General features: G+C 37.3%; 1 protein-coding gene across 1 annotated transcript in view; it reads right to left on the bottom strand.

Annotated features, from left to right (window-relative positions):
• The window catches only part of USP6NL (USP6 N-terminal like), a 173,841-nt gene that overhangs the window by 158,802 nt on the left and 1,711 nt on the right, over positions 1-13,328 (bottom strand). The window lies entirely within an intron of this gene.

Genomic DNA, 13,328 nt, shown 5'->3' with positions numbered 1-13,328 from the left:
CACTTTGTACTAAGCAGTATGCCCCTTCTGTCAATAATCATAAGCTGCCAAATAAATAACTATTTCTGGATTGAAGTTCCTAAGATATCAAGAGTTGTTTCAGCACTGGCTGGTGTAGCTCAGTTGTTGGTTGGGCATCTCTATGTTTTTATTAATATTTTCATCTTTTAACATACTTAAATTCTTTGTAGAAGAAGGAAGACAAAATAATTCTTTCTCATAATTTTTAACTTCATAATTGGTTTCTACTTGAGAAACTTCTAGCACTCTACTATGAACTTTTCAATTTTTATCATTCAAGATAAGAACATCTTCAACTAAAACTAAAGCTATCAGAAATATCAGTTTCCAAGACTTTTGTGCCCAAATGGTTTGTACACCCTCTTATTAGATGGCACCTAAAAATGCTTGATAAAATATGAGAATTAACCTTTTAAATGCACAGCAAAGCTCACAAGAAGCTCAAAGACAAAAATAAATAAATAGAAGCACAGAGAGTATAGGCAATGATGCCAGCAACTGCCCTTAGAGACATTTGACAATCTCTCATAACCAAGCTGCACTGTCCAATACTGTAGCCACTAGGCACATGTAGCTATTTAATTTTAAACTAATTAGTTAGGTAAAATTTTAAGTTTCGTTTCTTTCTCAAACTAGCCACATTCCAAATATGGCTATAACTGCTGTATTAGCACAGATATATAGTATTTCCAGTTACAGAAAATTCTATTGGACAATGCTTAAGGGCTTTCAGAATTAACAGTTTGTATAGGATAAAGCCAAATCTTTACACTATATAATATGGGAAGTCAGACTACAGATAAGCACAAAATAAAGCCTGGCAACTAAAGGACTAGATCATCAGTAAAAGTAATAAACTATGAAAAAATAAATACCTCAAAGGGATGCTATAAGGAAAGTTCTGCCAAGTCTAGGTTTATTCGTGTTTAGGGAGGGGAAAGAGAGTAATCCCTGGAAATCTATAAACAAACCAACCTTCACAAGGGTTTCAAGTTCAAGTTCAAACTGGTGTATGTTGAGAAAATCTTAAGCCTAGAAATTAAGTGGCCCTGGGTTGACAGTGTCCTCAATTGCAAATTCCCCCTGGGAGAAAGTAGTATTAGCTCAGGTCTCATAAGCATTTCCACAATTGAAGGCATAATAAAAAATGAGCTCAAAATGTAAAACTATGCATAATAAGCGAAATTCAACAGAAATAAGTTAGACTACTCAAAAAAACTTTTTAAAAAGAACAGCAATGCTTCCAAATACAATATAAAATGGAAACTATGAATAAAAAAGAAGGAAACAGATTTGAAGAATCAAATGAAAAATAGAGACTGCCAAACCTGTCAGCTAGAATTAAGTGATCACAGTGGTACACCACTGAAATTTAGCAGTTGTTTGTTACACAGCAAAAGATGGCTAATGCAGAGGATAAATGTTAATTTTAAATGCAAGTTAATTTGTGAGTTTTAATTTTACTAAAATATTTTACTCACTAAATTTGTGAATATATACATACACATACATAATACCATTTATATAGTTCCAAAATACGTAAAATTAGCAATATGTTCTTTAGAGACATATGTCTATCTGTAATAATAAAAGTGTAATATGCTAATTAGACCAGGTAGCCAAACAACCTTCCGGATGACCTTCCAGACAAAGCTGCGGCTGCAAGAGCTGAGCCCCTTGCACGAATTTTGTTTATCGGGCCTCTAGTCTATAGTAATAAAAGCGTAATATGCTAATTAGACCAGATGTCTTCCGGATGACCTTCCGGACAAATCTGAGGCTGTGAGGGAAGCCCGGGTCCAGGGTCCCGGGTGCCAGAGGGAAGCCAGTGTTGGCAGCAGGGGGAAGGAAGGCCTATTCTTGCACAAATATCGTGCATCGGGCCTCTAGTGTAATTATAACTATGAACAAAAGCAAGAGTTGAAACTGATGGTTTCCTCAGGAAAATAAAATGGAGTAGTGCGGAGATGTGATCCAAGAGGTATTAGTAATATCACTTAAACTGAGGGAGGGGATAGTATGGACATCAGTATATTAGATTATGTAACACATATTACAAATAGTTTTTTGTATAAATGTAATATTTTAATATAAAAAAGTGAAAATTTTCCAATAAAATTCAGAAATAAAATGATTATAAATAAAAGTAACCTAATATATGTAAATGTCATAAAGGAGTTAAGTGCACTTATAATCTTTAAGCCATAATTAAGAGAAAGAAACAGATGTGGTAACTCATTTACTTTTTAAAAGTTAAAGACAAATACAAGTGACAGCTAGTTCCACTACAAATTGCAAGATGGCTTTTCTGTGCAACACATTATCCACATGTAGAACCAGCTGGGCTACCCAAAGAGCTGTCCCATTTGTGATGTCTGATCTCAGCTGTCTGATCATTGAAGCTTCTGATCTCACCTTCGCCACTGTGTAATCCAAATTCATTTTCTAATAGAAAATCCTAGATCCTCTTTTGCTAAATTGCTATTTGTTGAACTGCCATTCCAAGAGAAAGCTTAAGAAAATTCCCTTCATTGAAGCATTTGTAATCGCAAAAAAATATATAAACAATTTAAATGTACAATAATAAGGGATTGACTAAATGAATGTTAATTTACACGTAATGGACTATCATGCACCATTGTAAAATGTCTCACAGAAATCTGACAATGAATGTATGCTCTGCAATGTGCTTTATGCAACTTTCTCACAACCAGCAAGATGTAATAAAAAATTGTGCCTCAACCAATTTAAATTTATTTACAAAAGACTTATAAACCAATACTTAAATGATTAATGTTCAGTGTTTAAACTTAAAAGATAAATAATATACAAATTTACTATCATTCAACAAGTATTTGCTGAGCAGCTATTATGAGTCAGGCAGTGCTCTAGGCTCTGAAGACACAGCCATGAACAAAATAAAGAACCTGCTCCCCATGGAACTTACATCATAGTGATTTTAGTACCTTTTTTTCTTAATTCAGATACACAGTTTATTAGTTCAAATATATTATGTCAGGGCAGAGTCCCAGGTAACATATTCTCATTCCAGATAAAGAAATAACTTTAGTTAATATTAAGGTCATTATTTATTGACATAGAAGGTCTCACCACTGTACTTTCACAATTCTTGAGCTTTCTATTAAAAAATGCTTTTTTCTGCAATCTATACTCCCTGAAACATAATGCTAAATTCCCACAATTTTAAGTATTTTCCTAGCTCAAGAGAAGTAAAGCAAATCTTTTATTGCTTCAGTAAAAGGTTTGTTTATCCTATTCACTAAATCAACAAAGTACTTCCTGCTACAAAGATCAGAGAATGAGATGGGCAAAATGAGAAATCTTTTGGTTTCCTCAGTTTGTTTACACGTGTATATTAATGAAGCATCAGATAAGAATGAGGTCTAATTTCCCCATCTACAGGTGGAATTTAAGTTAGGTTTCCAAAAGGACTTATCAAATTCTGGTAGCTTTAAGTTAGTCAACATGTCAACTTCTAAGTAGTTAGGAAAACAAATGTCCCTTCTAAGGCCTCCTTACTTATCTGTTACAGAGGCGGGATCTTTTAAAAGTGGCTTAGAATTTGTTTACATGTCAAATTTGCCTAATTCTCTCGATATATACTATCAGAACTGTACATAATGCCTGAGCTCTACAGATAAAAGTTAAAGTGAAAGATACAATACCTCTGATTTTCAGGAGCTGACATCCTTTTAAAAGTGAGTTAAAAATTACAGACTGCCAACTACAATAGTATGCACTATACCTGACACCATGAGACATATAAAGAAAAGCAGACCTGATTCTAGGCCCTATCTTCAAGAAATTTATCTCTAGCTGGATTCTTAACACAAGACTGAATCCATCCATTCATTCAGGAAATACTAACTCAGCCATACAATAATGCAAAAACTTCTCAAGGGGCTTCAGATACAATAATCAAGAGAAACCTGTATAGTGATTACCAGAGGGACAAGAGGGTGGTGGGAGGTAGGAGAGGGTAAAGGGAGGACAAATGATTATGAAAGAAAACTTGACTTGGGGTGGTGACCACAAAAGACTATATACAGATAATGTATTATAGAATTGTACCTGAAACCTATATACTTTTATTAACTAATAAAATGAGATAGAGAGAGAGAGAGAGAGAGACCTGGTTCCAGCATCCTGAGCTAACAGAATACATTCAGGACAAAAGTACCAAGGGAAACCAGAGTGAGATGGGAGTTAAGAGCTTCAGCTCATTCAAAGGCCAAAAATATACATATTTACACTTGAAGAGAGGAAGATTCATATAGGATGTCAATAAACTTGAAATTCAGCAAGCTGATGACAGACCTTGTTAAAAAAAATTAAATCACTCAATATATAGGAAGTCCCAGATACATATAGACCAGCTCTGCCATTAACCAGTTCTAGAAATTCAGATCAAGTCACATCACTTCTCTAACCCTGTTTCTTTATCTATAAAATTACAATTAAAATTTCCAACCTGTCTACCATTCAAAATTATCATGGGTTATGCATAAAAAATGCTTTGGTAAACTAAATATCTTATATATTTGTCATATGTACTAGTACTGATCCATTTTTGGTCTTACGATATAAAATAAAGGAGTTGAAATACAATTTTAAGTTCTTGTTCTAGCACTGAAAGATTTATGACCTAAAAACTTATTTTAATTCACTGGGTAACTAAGAAAGATTCTAGCTTCCTTAGCATTATAAACGGGATCAGTTGATCATAACCAGATATGAACTGAAACAAACTAATCTAAAATGTTGGTTATTTTTAAAAATGGGCCCGATTTAAATGACACTTAGAAGAGAGTCAAAATGACTATTAACAGTGAAATAATCAAAGGCAACCCTAAGTTTGAGAGGAGAACCTAGATGGGATTCTGCTGGCAATCCTGTGAAAGCAAATCAGCAACTTTGGAGGAAAACTTTTTTGTAATAGAAAAATATTTCCCAAGCAAATCTGAGGAAGGAGCTTAGAATTCAAAATGGTAATAAAAAGCTGGGTCAAAACAAAGTGTGATATAAACTGATGAAGAATGGGGCTCAAGCACCCCAAAAGCAATTTCTTAAAAATTCTCTTAAGCAATTAATGTAGATAATAGGCTAATGGTAACTACTCTTAGCGGCAATTTGAATAGATATTCTAAAATATTACTTTTTTAGTCTACTACTTCACAATCAGACTCTTCTACCTAGTCTTTATGTTCTAATAACTAAGCATCTAACTGGGAAAGTAAAACACAAACACATGAAAAATTGCATAAAAGGCAAGATAAGGGATATGCATTTCCAACAAAGATAAACCAGGTATTACAGATCAACCTTCTTGCTTGAAAAGAAAGCTAGACCAAAAAAATATATACATTAAGTATATTTTTAAATTGTTAAAAATATCAGAGGGTATAAGTTGGTACAACCACTTTGGAAAACTGTTTGCTAGTAACTACATTTATATTTATATATTTATTCACATTTTCCTATTACTCAATAATTCCATTCCTAGGAATATACCCAAAAAAAGGGAGTACATATGTTCAACAAAATACAGATATTATTCTTAGCAACTTTATTATAATGGCTCAAAACTGGAGATAATTAAATGTCTATTAAGAGTAGAATGGACAAATAAACTGTGACACAGTCATGTATTAGGCTACCTCTAAGGCAGAGTGTATTTTCCAACAATGGTCACTGCATTATTTCTGGTCTCACATGCTGTTCCAGAATTATGCCTCTCCCCAACAGTAGGCAGAATCCATTTTTTTATCTCTTTAAACCTGGGTAGACTCCTAACTGCCTCAAAGAATAGACTCAAGTGGAAGTAATACTGAATAAGCTTCATATAGGATGTCAAGGCCAAGTCATAGAAGCCAAAATAGTGCCTGTCTGGCTCACTGGCTCTTCACTCCCGTTCTCACCACATGTGGGTGGGACGCTTGCCCTTGGAACCTAGCCACCTCGTAGTGAGCATGCTCAGGCCACATTTAGGTGTTCTGTCATCAACCACCAGACATGTGAGCAAACCTTCAAACAATACTAGACTCAACCTTCAAGCAAACCTACTTGAAAGCAAATGAAACAGAGGTGAACATTGCCCAAACTGCAGATTTATAAGGGGGTACAAAATGTTTTCATCATTGAAGTCACTGAGGTGTGAGACAATTTTTCAGGTGCCACAGTGCCCAGAACAAGTTCAGAGCAATAAAAAAGAAACACCACTGCTACATGCAACAACATAGCTGAATCTCACTGATACAATACAATGTTGAATGAAAGAAGGCAGACATAAGATACTACATACTGTATGATACCATTCTGATGAAAAACTAGAAAATGCAAAACTAGTCTATGGTGACAGAAAATTGAGTAATTGGTACCTGAGGCAGGAGAGGAAGGTAGTATAATTGGGAAGGAGTGTGACAGAGCCTCCTGGGGTGGCAAAAATGTCCTATATATTGAAGTGGGTATGGTTATATACACTTAATTACATTTATAAAAACTCTTTAAGGTATACATTTAAGATTAGTACATATTTTTATATGTTTAATATACCTTCATTTTAAAAAGGGGGGGGGGGGCACCAAGACCTAACAGTATAATGAGGAATTACCAGCTACAGAGATAACAGGAATCCAGAATGGGGAGCATAGCATTTTACTCCTGGAATTGTTAGCCTAATCAAAACAGGTGCCTGAGAGGCTAAAATGCACTTAGGCAGACTTACAGGTTAAGAGGACAAAATATCAGAGTACAAGATCCACCAAAGGAACCACTCCCTGCTCTCAAATGAGACCTTAAAAAGCCGAATTCCAGAAGAATGGACAGCCCAGAAGTAAACTAAACTAACTCCTTGTACAGACTCCCAAAAAAATCTGTTTGGATAAAGGTGATCCTAAGTGCCTGGCAAAAGTCTTACTAAATCTATAATTACTTTTAGGAATACTTTTTCAAATACAATAAACAGTACATAACCATAGGTAAGCCAGCACATAAGATTAGCTCCTCGTGAAATAACAGACCACAAAACAAACAAAAAACCTGTAAGACTCTGAGATAGAGCTGCCATGCTTACTCTGTCCAAAGAGATATGTGCAAAGCTTGAAATTTTCTTAAAATACATTTTTTATTGATTTCACAGAGGAAAGGAGAGGGAGAGAGATAGAAGCATCAATGATGAGACAGAATCATGGATGGGCTGCCTCCTGCATGCCCCACACTGGGGATCAAGCCTGCAACCTAGACAAGTGCCCTGATGGGGAATCAAATCGTGGCCTCCTGTTTCATAGGTGATGCTCAACCACTGAGCCATGCAGGCCGGGCAGAGCTTGAAAATTTTGACAGGAAATTAGAAACTATTAAAGTGGCATAGCAAATTTTTAAAACATCAAATTGAAACTTTAGGATGAAAAATACAATAACCAAAATTAAGAACCCAGACAATACATGTAAGAACAGATTAGACCAGCGGTTCTCAACCTGTGGGTCGCGACCCCTTTGGTGGTCGAACGACCCTTTCACAGGGGTCGCCTAAGACCATCTTGCATATCAGATATTTACATTACGATTCATAACAGTAGCAACATTACAGTTATGAAGTAGCAACGAAAATAATTTTATGGTTGGGTCAGAAATAAGGAACTATATTTAAAGGGCCAGAAGGTTGAGAACCACTGGATTAGACAAAGACGAGGATGAATTTAGTGAAGATAGGCCAGAATCAAATATCCACAACAAAAAAGAAACAAAAGAATGGAAAATATAAAAGACAGGTGAAATACACAGAGGATTCGGTGAGATCCAACACTGAATATAATTGACACCCTAGAACAGCCGTGGGCAAACTACGGCCCACGGGCCAGATCCGGCCTGTTTGAAATGAATAAAACTAAAAAAAAAAAGACCGTACCCTTTTATGTAATGATGTTTACTTTGAATTTATATTAGTTCACACAAACACTCCATCCATGCTTTTGTTCCGGCCCTCCGGTCCAGTTTAAGAACCCATTGTGGCCCTCGAGTCAAAAAGTTTGCCCACCCCTGCCCTAGAAGGATAGATCTGGGGAAGAAGCAATATTTGAAGAGATGATGATTGTGAACTATAAAAAACTGGTGAAATACATTAAGTGATGGCATCAAAAGGTATTTATCCCAAGAGAGAAAAGAAAATAGAGAAAATCATCTGAAATCAGAAGATAAAAAGAAAATCCTTAAAACAGTCTGACAAAGAAACAAATTATAAACAAGAAAGCAATAAATTGTAGCTGACTTCTCAATAGAAATAAAGTCAAATAGTTTAGAATAATCTCTTCTCCAAAAATAACACATAAGTATATGTATTTATAGATCTCTAATCCAGAATTTTACACCTAGCTAAATGTATCTTTCAAGAATATAGGTGAACTAAAAAACATCCTCAGACAAACAAAAAGTTTGAAAATCTGTCAATACTAATCCTCTTTAAAGAAAATACTAAAAAGTATTCTTCAGGCAGAAGAAAAACTATTCCAGTAATACAAAAAGGAATATTAAAAAATACATTAAGTCTAATTGAATAATAACAGCATAAAACAATAGAAAAACTTCTTTGGGAGTTAAGTATACATATATGTATGTATGCATATCTATATAATAAAAGCCTAAGCGACCATTAAGACAGAACGACCAGAACGACCAGTCGACCAGTCGCTATGATGCGCACCGACTACCAGGGAGCAGACACTCAATGCAGGAGCTGCCCCCTGGTGGTCAGTGCACTCCCACAGGGGGAGCACCGCTCATCCAGAAGCCAGGCTCACAGCTGGCGAGTGTAGCTGCAGTGGCAGGAGCCTCTCCCCGCCTCCGCAGCAGCGCTAAGGAGCAGTGAACCGAGCAGTAAGGAGCAGTGAGCAGTAAGGAGCGGGGGGATCCCGGACTGTAAGAGGTATGTCCTCTGAGGAGTCCCGGACTACAAAAGGGCGCAGGCCTGGCTGAGGGCCCCGCCTCACCCCTCCAGTGCACAAATTCATGCACCAGGCCTCTAGTATACATATATGCACTTGAGTGTCTGCTCCCTGGTAGTCAATGCACATCATAGCGACTGGTCGTTCTGGTCGTTCTGCCATAATGGTCGCTTAGTCTTTTATTATATAGATATGCATACATACATGATAACAACAAAATAGGTAATAAAAGGACATTGGCTTTAATGTTTTTATCTGCATTTAAAGAATGCATTATCTGAAAAAAGGGTGAAAGTTTCAATTGATGTTGCACTGTGATAAGTCAAGAATACATTAGAATTTCTTAGACAAACACTAAAAGAATAGTAAAATATATATATAATCCCGAGCTAATAAAAAATGAGGAAGTGAAATAATTATTTTTAAAAAATCAACCCAAAACAAAACTATAAAGAGAAAAAAAGAACATGGAACAGGTTGAGACAAATAGATTTTTTAAAATTTTTTTTATTGATTTCAAAGAGGAAGGAAGAGGGAAAGAGAGACAGAAACAACAGTAATAAGAGAGAATAACTGATCAGCTGCCTCCTGCACGCCCTGCACTGGGGATGGAGCCTGAAACCCGGGCATGTGCCCTGACCAGAAATCAAACAGTGACCTCCTAGTTCATAGGCCGATGCTCAACCACTGAACCACACAGCTGGGCAGGTTTTTTTTAATTTTAAACATTAATGTCAGTAGTCACTGTATGCCACTTCATTAATTTTTATAACAAACGCTGGCAAAATACACAGAAATATCTAGCCCACACACAAATACCTAACCTTAATTTCAACCTCCTCATCTATTTGATTTTTTTCCATTGTGACTAACTTTTCAAAACCTTATCTTTTCTTATGTTACCACAGATAGGCTATTGAGCATTAAAATGTCCAAAAACGAAACAGGAATAAAAAGCACCAAGAACTAACTGCCTTATAAATACTGCATTTATTCCATAATAAAATATTAATTTGCCTTTACTGATCTATATAACATTGCTAACTGAAATTCAGACATTAAGAAGCTTAAAATGATATCCTCACTTATTTCATGAAAAACATTCCTCTAATATTTTTAATTCACTTGCTAATTCAGTGAAAGGAAAATTCCAGGATAAAATTTTACCTTTTTCTACACTCATCAATGTTAGCAAGACACAGGTGCAACATGTACCTCTATCAGAGAATATTTAATGTCTTTAGAACCAAAAACACTTAAGCAAACAAGACATGAAACTCCAGTCACTCCTGATCTTCCTAGAAGCAAATTAAACTCCTACCATTTACTAATTTTATTTTACTTTTTAGGGTAGATTGGTATTCCTATTTTGTGAGTAGATATTCTAAATAAGGTAGTCTAAGCTCTTCTAAAGGAAAATGCCATCAAGGTTAAATCAAAATATTATACTGACATCAGTATATAATACTATGCTGATATCAGAAGACAGTATCTCTGTAAGGACATTAAAGAATCTTTTATTTAACATCTAATTCCAGTTTTAGAGATATAAAAACTAACAAGTAGCTGTGCCAGAGTTATGACAGTAGACACCAAAGTGTGCAGAGTCATTTCCAGGTCTAGTGCAGTTAGAGTCCACTAGATTGACGGCCTTTCTATAATTGCTGTGGAACAAGATGATTAGAGTATGGTGCCAAGAACCTTCTCTATACAACTAACAGTGGTTGCTTCCGTGCCACGTAAGGCACTATCTAATAAACACGAATTCTTATCTAACCTTCTCAACAGTCTCTTCAAGGGCTGTATACATGCTCTTTTCTCATCCTCAAAGGGTCCACCCACCCACCTCCCCTTTGCAACTAGCATATCCTCCTCATCCTTCAAGTCTTATAAGTCACTTCCTCAGGATAGCTTGTCCTGACACCTCCAAATCAAGTCAGGTTCCCTACTTACATGTCAGAACTCCCTGTACTCCACTTCAAATTTTCAAAAGACTTATGCACCCTATTGCTAAAAACAAGGTACCTAATTCAAGGTCTTGGGGTATGTTAAAGGCACTCAAGAAATATCTGTTCAATAAACAAACTTAAATTTATGTTCCCCAATTTTACAAAAACAAAACAAACAAATTTGAAATGTAAATTAATTGCATGAAGCAAAATAGACTGGAAATGGCACAGACCAGTAGAGAAACCAAGTGTTTGTGACTCTAATTCCCATGCTCTATTCCCACATGCTATAATGAAGAGTGCTAGAAGGAAGAATTCTTTCAGGTTAGTATTATCTTTGTATTGACTCCCACTGTAAAAATTGAGACAGTTTTTAAAAGGGAAAATTATGAATCTCTAAACATAAGTAAATCACATCTAAGAAGACAATATGCCTTCCAAAAATCACACTGAAGAGACAAATTATAACTTTCAGGTAATAAACAGTCTGAGTATTGTTTATAACAATATCACTGCACTAAAACAAGAATGGTTAAAGTGAAATTGCAAACATAAACCACAAAATGTAATCTCTTCTCTCTTTCTCTCTACCTGAAGCAGAAAGTATTGTTGCTAAATCTTTTGCCAGCTTCAAACTGTCTTTTCATCGCTAGCACTTTGTAAGCAAAATAATTTTTTCAATTTGCCACTAACTTGAATTTACTGGCCTCTTTTTCACCCATTTCCACTGGCTACAAAATGTAACAGTAACTTGACATAGATAAGCACATGTTGGCAAAGATTGGCCAGTGCAACCTCTGCTTGACACTGGAGGCCCAGCCCAGTCTGGGTCCACATGCCCGGAAGTTGTCTTGGTTCCCAAAGATGCTAAAGGATGACCAGTCCATTAACAGATGGTGTCAAAGCTGTCACTTCTACTTTCTGACTTGTTTAACCAATGGCAGTTGTCCTTACTAGGAGCTATTTCATGTCAAAACACTGTTCAAACTGGTAATGGGATATCCTTACCAAAAATAAGTTACAAGAGACTGACAAGTCCAGTTAAAACCAATAAGGAGGCACCAACACCAAGACTTACTGTTTGGCACACAATGCTCTTTGAATGCCTTTGTGACAACTCAAAGGAATTTCTGTTAACTCGGGAGACCTCTACTTGAAATTAAGGCTATGGTTTTCCTTTAAAAACTAATTTCTACTTTTATTAGCATAATTCTTTTTCTTTTGACATATTTCAATTGCCTATGTAGCATACAACATAGGATTAACACCCATTTTGCGTAATAAACTAGTCTATCTTTACAAACTTTATTATAAAAGAGAAGCAAACTCAAATATATTCCTTAACTTTCGGGTCTGATGGAGTGAGAAATAAAACCAAATAAACCACCCTGGACGATGGGCTCAGTTGGTTGCAGCACTGTCCCCTACACCGAAAAGTCCCTGGGTTCGATTCCCAGTCAGGGCACAGACCCAGGATGCGGGTTCATCTCAAGTGGGGTGTCTAAGGAAGGGAACCGATCCATGGCCTCTCTCTCTCTCTCTCTCTCCCTCTCCCTCTCCCTCTCCCTCTCCCTCCTCTCCCCCCCTCCCTTCCTTCCCTCCTTCTCCCTCACTTCCTCCTTCTCCCTCTAAAATCAATGGAAAACATACCCTTGGGTGAGGATTAAGAAAAAAGAAAAAAAAAGGCAAATCAACCACTGTTTCCTTGATGCTGGCTAATTTTAATTCTCATGAAGGTGACTTCATGAAAGAAAAAAGGTACCCTCATTTCCTCCAACAGAACTTCCCTGAGATTCAACCTATGAGGGAGTTGACCAAGGCGCTCTTTAAAGTTCTGTCCAACTTTGCTGAGCTACAAAATATTCTCTATCCCAAAGACTTCATTCTCTTTAGAGATGGATTAAGATAGAGCTGAAACCACTTTCTTCCAGCCAACGAAATATCCAGGGTCGGGTCCCCACTTTTCTTTTCCACTCGTGTCACGTTTTTCCAATGACTGGGTACTGCCCATTCAAAAACACCTTTCCCAGCCCCGTCAAGGGACGCGGTGCGCTCCTGCTGAAGCCCACGGACGGGGAAGCACCTGCGTGAGACGGGAAGGGGGACGGGGAGAGGAGCTCCATCTCCCACGGTCGGCCATGCCCACGGGCGGGCCCGCACGCCTCCCGTCTTCTGGCTCTGAAACACCTGCGAGTGGCCATCCGCACGCCGCAGCCACGCCAGGCCGGCGCGAGGCGGCCCCCGCGACCTCTCCCGCCAGCTCCGCACGGAGGCACTGATTTTCAGGCTCGGCGCGTCCCTGCTCGCCCGTCTGCCCCGCGCTCGGTGGAAACAAAGGTTCCGGGAGAAGGCGGCGCTCCTTTCCATGCACGAAGTTTGCCTCCGTCCTGCCACTGGG

Source organism: Myotis lucifugus, unplaced genomic scaffold (assembly GCF_000147115.1).
Source record: "Myotis lucifugus unplaced genomic scaffold, Myoluc2.0 scaffold_129, whole genome shotgun sequence".
Classification (NCBI taxonomy): domain Eukaryota; kingdom Metazoa; phylum Chordata; class Mammalia; order Chiroptera; family Vespertilionidae; genus Myotis; species Myotis lucifugus.
Note: the sequence above shows the minus strand (reverse complement) of the source record. Positions and strands in the feature narration are given on the sequence as shown.